The sequence below is a fragment of the Ornithorhynchus anatinus genome, chromosome X1, assembly GCF_004115215.2.
Source record: "Ornithorhynchus anatinus isolate Pmale09 chromosome X1, mOrnAna1.pri.v4, whole genome shotgun sequence".
Taxonomy (NCBI): Eukaryota; Metazoa; Chordata; class Mammalia; order Monotremata; family Ornithorhynchidae; genus Ornithorhynchus; species Ornithorhynchus anatinus.
In genome coordinates, this window is record NC_041749.1 from 39,474,116 (window position 1) to 39,484,005 (window position 9,890).

Genomic DNA, 9,890 nt, shown 5'->3' on the forward strand with positions numbered 1-9,890 from the left:
AAATGCTTGGAAAAGTACAATACAACAGAAGTGGTAGACATGTTTCCTGCTCACAATGAGCTCACAGTCTAGAGGGGGAGACAGGCATTAATATTAACAAACAATTTATAATTTGCAGATATGCACATTTAGTATTGTGGGGCTGAGGGTGGGGCAAATATAAAATATCAGAAGTCACAGATCCAAATGCATAGATGACACAGAAGGGAGAGAAAGATGGGGAAAAGAGGGCTTAATACGAGAAGGCCTCGTAGTGGAGATGTTACCTCAATAAGGCTTTGCAGGTTGGGAGTGGGGGAAAGGGAGTTTCAGATTAGAGAGGGAGGACATGCGAAACAGGTCAACAGCAACCCCTTTCCACCCGAAAAGATAATAACAATAATAATAATTATTATATTATTATTATAAACAACATTGTGGTACTTGTTAAGCACTTGCTATCTGCCAAGCACTGTACTAGGCTCTGGGCTAGATATAAGATGAAGGGTAATTGAAGTCTCCCCCTCTCAGAGTCACAACTGGAAAGTTCTAGTACTCTACCAGTCTTGGCTGTGGGAGGGAGAGTCAAGAAGAGGCCTATCCATTCCATTCCTAGCCTGGCCAGTGGCTAACGAGTGGAAGACAATCTGCTACAAGTCAAAACTTACCCATGCTGGGCAGCAGCGGCACGGGAGAGAGTCGAGGGCGGAGACTCGAGTTTACTGCGCGGAAGGCGGCAGTGGGAAACCACTTCCATATTTTTACCAAGAAAATTCTATGGATACACTGCCAGAACGATGGTAGATGGAGAGCAGGGCGTCCTGGGAGAGATGTCTCTTCGCTCTGGGTCGGAAACGACTCGTCGGCCTAAGACAAGACAACTGAAGTCTACTAAATCAAGGAGGGGTGAGGACCCCAAATCCCACAACAGCCACATAAGGAAGCAACCATGAGAACTTGAGGGTGGCAAGATCAAAACAAACAGAAGGAAACACTTCGTCGTACAGCAGGGGGTAGGCTGGTGGAATTTGATACTATGGAAATGGTGCAGGCTGAAAGGATGGGACAAGTTCATAGGTGAAGGATCATCTATGAGGGGTTAGTACAAGGAAAAGTTGGGAATGTTGGAAACTTCATCCCCAACCATGCTCAGGGACGGTAAGAAGGGCAGCACTAACCCTGTTCCTTCCAGAGGATTTTGGTGCTGCCGTCAGAGACAGGAAAGGGCCGGGAAGCCCATTAATCCAGGCCTGCATGGGATTGCTCCTGTCCTTATTCCTGCTAAGCAATTAGTGCAGTGCTTTGCACACAGTAAGCACTCAATAAATACTACTGAATGACTGAATGATTGTAAGCTCCTCGGGGTCAGGGAATGTGATTACCGACTCTGTCGTTTTGTGCTCTCCCAAGCGCTTAGTACAGTCCTCTGTACATAGTAAGCACTGAATAAATGTGACTGATTAGCTGATTGATTGATTCTTATGTTAAGGATAATAATATTTATGGTATGTACTGAATTCTTATTTCGTGGTAAGCACCACAATAGATACAAGCTAATCAATCAAACACACAGGGTTCAAAACTGAAGATAAGCAAGTACCTCATCCCCATCTGACAGAAGAAATTGAGGCCCAGAGAGGCCAAGTGACTTGTTCCAGACCACACAGCAGCAGGCCAGTGGTCAAGCTGAGACTAGAACCCAGGCCCCCTGACTCCCACAATCCTGCTGGTCCCACAAGGTCCCACTACCTTTCACCTTTCTTGCAAACGACCCATTGCAGGCGGCCTCCATTCACTCATCACCACAATAACGGATCTATCTGATGTCCAGCCGGGAGCTAATGAATCCCCCTATCCAGCTCAAGGCCAGAAGCCTTAGCCTAAGAGCCAGTGTCCCCGCAAAGGGACCTGGTCTCTGAATGGGTTTTCCTGGATAACGCTCCAAGACATGTCCCGTCCTGTTGCTCTAGGCTCACTCTTGGGCAATGTTGTTCGTGGCAGGAAATTCTGGTTCCCACATTAAGCCGGTTATGTGCAACAGAATACAAATCCAGTATCCTTATCCCACCAAAGGCCCCAGGCACGTTAATGTTGGGAGTTCCAGGATATGAACCCTCTAGCATCACATCCTTCTCCTGTGCGTTTCCTGATTTGGGATGGCGGGATTACTCCGAAAGCAGAAATATCTGCGTTTCCGCTCCCCCTCTGGCTCCCCTCCCCCTTCCCTCCGGCTCAAATTCTCCATCTGTGGGGTCACTGTCAGGGGGCTGATCCTGAACGGACTTTGAAGTTCCACGATGAGAGGCTGCTGGGCGTCGGGAGTGGAAGAACCGGTTGCATCGGGAAGGCGGTGGCGAGGAGGCCAGCTGCTTGTGGAATGAAGTGAGGAGGGGGGGACGTCTGCGCACATCCCGGCTTTGCCCCGGCCTCCTCCGGCCCCCACCTGTTGGTTCCAAATAAGTGATTTACGTGCAAACAGCCCACATTCCAGGAACCAGGCACTTCCTTTCCCCTTGGGGTGGAGAGGGAGAGCGAAATCCACCGCCACTCACCACCAGCCGCCCCTCTTGGCCCCCAATCAATCAATCCATCATCAATCAGTGGCATCTATTGAGCTCTTACTGGGTGCAGAGCACTCTGTTAAGCGCTTAGCACTGTACAGAGCACTCCAGATAAGCACGGCTCGGGGAAAACTGGGCTCTAATTCTCCCCTTTCCCTCCCTCCCCCCTCCCATTTGCAGAGAGGGGTGGCTCTATTAAAATGCTCCTCTCCATGCCCAGAGTTCCTAGGGAAACTGTCAGCTGCCGCACCATTTTTCTTCAAGCTTTTCTTAGGAAGCAGCCCTCCCACCACAGAGTTTTAAATTTCAGACTTCCTCTCAGCCTCTTGGGACTCGCAAGTATATGCTTCTCCTCCAAGCTGCCCTTCCTAAACCACTTGAATCTCATTTCTCCTGCAGCTGATTTTCTTTTTTTCCTGAGACGCTAACAATTTCTGCGGATCCCATCTGGATGTTATTAAAGAAACGACTCGGTCCCTCTGAGGCTGTTGGCAGCAGTCCTCTCCCTGGCTTCCTGTGTCCTGGATGTCTAAGTTGACTTTCAGAAGAAATTTGGAATATTAGCTTAAAAAAAGAAACAGTCAATATTTTTCAGGAGTTCAGGTCTCGCAGCTTGTTTCCCTGCTCGGGGCTTCTGCCTTGTGCTTTCCTGGGCCCGGTTCTGCAAGGTCAAGTCTAAACTCTCTTCCCAGCCAGGAGGAGCAGAAAGAATCAACAGTTCTCAGGGAGGATGAAAACATGACTTTCACCCTCCGGCCAGCTCTGCCTGGCCCGGCCACGAAATTGCCGGACTGCTGCTATGGCTGCCGTTTGGCTCGGCGTTGGCCTCTACCACTTCCGGCGCTCAGTGGGAAGCGCTTCCGCCTCCAGCCTCAGTCCTGCCTTCCTACTCTCTCCCGCTCGCCCTGTGGAACACAGGGGAGGAGACCGTCCACCATTTCCAACCCCGAGGACCACTTCTGAATTTTAAGAATTAAAACTCCGCAAGGCTGCGGCAAGCGGAAAGTGAGGACTGTCGGTGACAGAGGATAGGGACCCCCATCCGCGTTACCTCCCTCTCCCCATCTTCCTGGAGGGGCCGGGGTAGGGAACACATCTTCCCTGCCCTCGAGGAGTTCACAGTCAAATGTGGGGAGATGGCCACAGATTATTTACAAATAGTGGGAGCAGGAGGAAGAACAAGGAAATAACAGATAGTGCAAATATGTCTAGATGAAATCACTGAATAAATGATTGAATATTCAAATCTTCATCTGCTGAGTGTGGAAATAAAGTATACACAAGCTAAGAGAGGCTGTTCGGTTGACTTGACTTGGGGGTGCTGAGGGTTTAAAAGGAAAAGCTTCCTGAAGGAGATGGGGAGGGCTAGCTCCAAGGATCCCAGCAATCACCAAAGCTACCCCCGAGCCAGGTAATCAGGCCATGGGGCTCTACTGCTCTGAGCTCAGGTCCGGGATCGATTCCTGAATCCCCACAGAGTCACCGGACAACTGGTGATGCATCACTTAATGGGCCCTGTCAAATGGGGATGACAATCGTAACTAACCTCCCTGTCTAATTGGAGGAGGGGGAGGGGAAGATCATTCATCAAGTTCCCCAAGTGTTTCCAGATTAGTGGCTCCAAAGTACCCAGTGTACACACCCAGGCAGGCATATTTCCAGGACCAAGTGATGCTAGCTCTGCTTTTAGTATGATTTCCTTCACGTGTCACATCCCATGGCTGCTTTTACAGAACCCCGACCACTAACCAGACTTGGACTGGGTTGAGTGTCCTTGCCCAGCTGAATAACTGGCAAGCCAACACCTTAGTAATATTAATATTAATAATAGAACAATAATAATAATAATTGCGGTATTGTGGTGAGTGCATACTATTTGCCAAGCGCTATTCTAAGTGCTGAGGTAGAGACAAGATAATCAAGTAGGACACAGTCCCTATCCCATCTGGGGCTCACAGTCTTAATCCCCATTTTACAGATGAGGTAACTGAGGCACAGAGAAGTGAAGCGATTCACACAAGGTCACAGAGCAGACACGTGGCAGAGCTAGGATTAGAACCCACGTCTTCTGACTTTCAGGACTGTGATCTTTCCACTAGGCCACAGTGCTTCTACCTTCTCCCTGCAGCTGCTGTCAGGATAGGTGAACGCCTCACATCCTGTCCTGTGGTCCTCGGAAAGGCACTTCATGTCTGAGAGGAAATTGCACTTTTTATGATAAATTTAGGAACCAGGCCTCAGAGGAGAGGGGAACTCTTAATGAAATAGTGACTCTGGGCTCCAGCTTCTCCCCACACCGGCTGTCCTGCCTCCCATTCCCCTCTGGGAGCAATCAACCCCTCTCCGGTCTCCTCATGGCTTCACGTGGACCCTGCCTGGGGCGCCAAGGGCCAGAGTCATGGATGCTTTTATTTGGGTGTTTTATCTCCACTCCGGATGAGCCTATAAAGTGTCTTGGCCTGTAACGATTTCACCAAGGGCTAAATTGGGCTCCAGGTTTACGGTTCGAGTTCCTGTTTTTACTGGGGAGAAGGAGGGGAGAGGAGGAAGAGGGGCTGTGTTTTGTTTTGTTTTAAATATTTGTTTCTATGAAGTGGCTGCTGACTCCGCGGGGAAAAATGCAAAGAATGAATGGAAACACACTAGGAGGAGCAGCCTGAGACACGGCTTCCGAAGGTTCCGCAGTGGCCCTCGGAAGCTGAGCACGGATGTTGTTTTTCCCTCAAGACCCGATTCTTAACCTGCCCGAGCCCAAGGTCAGCAGCACCCATTTTTTCCACACCCCCTACCCCCAAGGAAGAGAGAAGCAGCATGGCCTAGTGGATAGAGCAGGGGCCTGGAATACAGAAGGACCTGGGTTCTAATCCCAACTCCTCCATTTGTCTGCTGTATGACCGTGGGCATGTCACTTTACTTCTCTGGACCTCATCTGTAAAATGGAGGTTAAGGGTGTGAGCCCCATGTGAGACAGGGACTGTGTACAACCTGATAACCCTGCATAGTACCCAAGTACTTAGTACAGTGCCTGGCACAAAGTAAGCATTTTAACAAATACCATTAAATTAAAAAAAGAGAGAGTTGGGGAGCAGCTAAACTCCAAGGCCAAAGGGCATCAACAAAGAGAAAAGAATAAATTGGGTCTGTCTGGTCCTACCCTGATGCAGGAAACTCACTTTTTCTCTCATTCTTCTTGTTTCTGCACCAGCAGGGTGTTAGAAACTGGGGGCTCAGGAGAGGAAGCCCAGAAAGATGATAAGTCCTAGTTGGTCAATGGCTCCACATTCAAACCAGCTGGGGACAAGAACAAGCCCACCTAAGGTCAGCCTCTTTCAGAAGATGGGAAGCATCTTAGCCTAGTGAATAGAACATGGGCCTAGGAGTCAGAAGGACCTGGGTTCCAATCCCAACTCTGCCACTTGCTTGCTGTGTGACCTTGGGCAAGTCATTTCACTTCTCTGTGCCTCTGTTACTGTTATCGACAAAAATTAGACAAATTAGAAAGGGTTCGTTTAGTCGATGAAGAGACGAAAGACTCCGAGAGAACGGGTCAAAGAACAGGACAGTAGGAAAGTGGCGAGCGGCCCGTTCACCCCGGTGGGGGACGAGTGACCGCAGCGCCCCGATCCCGGGCCGCCCTGCCAGCTTTATTGGTACGGTGAAACCCCCCGCTGGCACAGGGCACCCAATCGGGGCTAGGCACACATAGTAACAGTAACCAATCAGTAAGCACTTTCATGATCCCGTGACACCCGACCGGCCCGCGCGAGAGTGGCGCGCCAAGTTTGAAGTGGCACATGGTGGAGTTTCACATGGCGTGGCCATTTTACCATCCACATGGCACAGGCAATGGCGCAGGCATTTTACAGGTCACATGGCACAGGTCCCTTGACTTGGGGCTGGCCTCACCATCGCCATCTCGAGGTGATCCGCAACAGTTACCTCATCTGTAAAATGGGGATAAAGACTGAGCACCATGTGGGACATGGACTGTGTCCAACTTAATTAATCTTCAGCATTTAGTACAGTGCTGGGTACATAATAAATGCTCAACATCTACCATATAAACACAATTGTGTCTGGTCTACCCTGTTGCAGGAAACTCTCTTTTACTTTTCCCTCATTCTTCTTGCTTCTGTCCAGCGGGGAGCTAGGAACTGTGGGCTCAGGAGAGGAAGACCAGAAAGACACTAAGCCCTAGCTGGTCAGTGGCTCCACACAAATCCCATCTGGGGATGAGAACAAGCTCACCCAAGGTTGGTCTCTTTCAAAGCGGCCCTCCCTGCACCCCAGAGGGTACCTGACTGTCCCATCCGGCCAACCTTCTGGCTGCAATGACTGCTGAGCCCCACCTCCAGTGGCATGGGCCACCTGGCAGTGAGCCTAGCTGGCCTTTCTCCTATGCTGGGGCCCTTGGGGTGCTGTGTCATAGGACTAAAGAAAAGTTCCCCCAATGGTGAATGGTGCAATGGACACTCATTTCAAAGGACTGAATCACCCTTACAATTGGATTTGTTCCTTTTGTTCACCCCTCCCTCAACCCCACAGTACTTATGTACATATCCGTAATTTATTTATTCACATCAATGACTGTCTCCCCCTCTAGACTGTAAGCTCCTTGTGCACAGGAAATGTGTCTGCCAACTCTGTTATACTATACAATGATCTGCACACAGTAGGTGCACAATAAATACAACTGACTGATTGATTGCTTGTTTGAATCCCAGCCCCTTCCCCATCCCAGCTTCTACTAGTGAGCTTCTGTGATTCATCAATCAGTAGCATTTCTTAAGTGTTATTGTTTGCAGTCCTCTGCACTAAATTCTTGGGAGAGTTCAACAGAGGAAAAAGATACAATCCCTACCCTCCAGGAGCTGCCCTGGCCCAAGTTTGATTGCTCTGGGTCTGGATTCCCTGGGCCTCCATCTGCCAGCGGAGTGCGTGTGGCTGGAGCCTGGAAAATCATGGGTGGGGCAGCGATATGATCTCACGGACTTCATTTATTTAACTTCCTACGGAAAGGTGGCTTTGGGCGCCAAGCTCGATAAAAGAGAGGCAGAGAGCACTGCTCCGCAAGGCTCACGTTCTTTATGCTCACTCCTACATATATATCAAAATGGGTTCTATGTGAACACAAAGTTCAAGAGAAGCAGAGCATGAATGCAAGTACACTGCAGGTTTTCTGTGCCTGTATTATCTCCTGGGTTCCTGGACTCTCTTTGGGCTTTTGCATCCTTTCAGGGTAAGAGGACGTAGGAAGGGTAGGGAGGAGGCAGCTTGGAGCTGAGGTCTGGTCCTGATCGAGCTGGGTGCCCTTGGGACCTTAAGCAACTCACGTGACCTTTCTAGCCCTCTGTTTCTCCATCTAAAAAGTAGGGGTGAAAGTCCCTGCTTCTTAGTGGTCCCCGGGAGGTATCGTGATAACGTGTGAGGGGTTGTGAATTCCTGTCGGAAAGGACAGTCAGCATGGGGGATACTGTTTGGGCCTCCACCGAAACCCAAATCCCCCAGGGCATGTTCAGTTGTCCCTGCAGCTGCTTATGTCTGTTAAATGTCTGCTTATTGTTATACTGTACTCTCCCAAACACTTAGTACAGTGTCCTGCACACCATAAGCAGTCAATAAATACAACTGACAATGAATGAACACGTCAGGAGCTCCTCTTCTCCCACCATCACCACCACCACCGTGGCAGCCGATGACGGGAATGATTCAAGCCTGAACCCCGCTATTTCTTGACCTATCGTGTAGAGTCGGGGATTCCTGGGATGATTGAACTCAGTAGAATGAGGCTGTGATATGAAAAGACTTCATGGAGGAAGTGCCTGCAAGCTTGTTGTGGCAAGGGAACGTGACTACCACCTCTGTTATATTGGATTCTTCCCAGAGCTTTGTACAGGACTCTGCACACAGTAAGCACTCGAAAAATACCAAAGATTGATTGACTGAATATCTCTTGCGGCTTCAGGATTCCTTGATTATCCTGCTGATTATTAGGAGATGGATAGAGCCAAGGTCAGAAGGACCTGGGTTCTAGTCTCAGCTCCTCCACTTATCTGTGTGTGACCTTGGGCAAGTCACTTCACTTCCTCTGTGCCTCAGTTACCTCAGCCGTAAAATGGGCATTAAGACTGTGAGCTCCAGGTGGTACAGGGACTGTGTCCAGCACAATTAGTTTGTATCTATCCCAGTGCTTAGTACAGTCCCTGGAATGAAGTAGGCACTTAATAAGTACCACAGTTATATTATAATCCACCTAACTCCCTGGACCAAATTCTCTCTCACTGAAAATGTAGTGTACATGAGCGGGAGGGTTCTCATACGTGAACTGTGGATTTGCGTTGGGGTGCCAATGTCTCACTCCTCCGAGAAAACTTCGCCTTTTCTCACTACATTATGAATATCCGGGTTGGGTCCTGGCTCCATTTCTCCATGAGTCAGGCAGACAAGAGCCGTGAGTAAAGAAAAATCCTGCTCTGGGTCAGGGATGGGCTACATGGCCATGCCTCCTACTGCTTCTGATTGCCTGGGGGGCCTTCAGCATATGAACAAGTGGCCTGCAATCTGGGCAATGTCCTAGAGGAGAGGTTAACAACGGGTGGCTTCAATCCGGCCCTCCATGTTGCCAGCGCCATGTAAACAGGCAGGGGCAGCATTTTCCGAGGGAGATTAGGAGAGATAAGCCACGGAGACGTGCACCTGTCAGGAAGATTATCCACTCTCACCGCCTTCCTGCAAGTGGGCGTCCAGACCGCGTCACGGCTGGGTACACAGCCCTCACTTCTCCCATCCCCCTGCCGGGAATAGCTGCAGGCTGGTATTTAGGGCTGCCTTCCAAATGAAATGCCTGGTGGAACTGGTGCTTGACTCCTCATGATAGCAATAATAATAATAATAATGATGATGATGATGATGATGATGATGGAATTTGTTGAAGTGCTTGCTATGTCCCAAGCACTATGTTAAGCACTGAAGTAGATGCAAGACAATCAGATTGGACACAGCCCCTGGTCCTTCTGACACTCACAGTCTAACTGCGAGGGAGATTGGGAATTGAATCCACATTGTACAGATGAGGGAACTGAAGCACAGAGGGAGGTAAGTATTTTGCCTAAGTCACACAGTAGGCAGGTGGTGGATCCAGGATCAGAATGAAGGTTTCCTGACTCTGGGTCTTATGCTCTTCTCCTTCAAGTGCTTAGTACAGTGCTCTACACACAGTAAGCACTCAATAAATACAATTGACTGACTGACTCGTCCCACTGTCCTCTGGCCCCAACTGCACAAATGGAGCAGATGAGATTTTCCAATCCTGGTGAGGAACAGCTCTGTTTGATGGAGATTTCCTTCTGT

At 49.5% G+C, this 9,890-nt stretch overlaps 1 non-coding gene across 1 annotated transcript; it reads left to right on the top strand.

Moving 5' to 3' along the window:
- The first annotated feature begins 500 nt into the window (after window positions 1-500).
- Window positions 501-637, top strand: LOC114806760. Its single transcript, XR_003754822.1, has one exon. It is a non-coding gene; the product is annotated as a small nucleolar RNA SNORA7 (small nucleolar RNA).
- Window positions 638-9,890: the final 9,253 nt, after the last annotated feature.